Here is a 268-nt window from a genome sequence, read left to right on the forward strand (position 1 = left end):
ATATATAATTCTAATGGATAAATATAATTGCAGTATATAATAATATAGGCTTAGCAATAAACAAGCCAAACAAGCCAAATTTAAAACAAAATAAAAGGTAAAGTTGGGCATACCTCTCTCATTAGGCACAAATCCAAAAAATCCAAATTTCGCGATGTAGCTGAAGCTAAACTATTAGCCTTATTAGGTAAAATAGGCTTTGTAGTTCACGCGCGTTCCAGTATCGACGGAAAAATATCATAATGAGCAAAAATATGCCACAGTGGAC

This window comes from Sinocyclocheilus rhinocerous, unplaced genomic scaffold (genome assembly GCF_001515625.1).
Source record: "Sinocyclocheilus rhinocerous isolate Xijiao unplaced genomic scaffold, SAMN03320098_v1.1 scaffold1821, whole genome shotgun sequence".
NCBI classification, from domain to species: Eukaryota; Metazoa; Chordata; class Actinopteri; order Cypriniformes; family Cyprinidae; genus Sinocyclocheilus; species Sinocyclocheilus rhinocerous.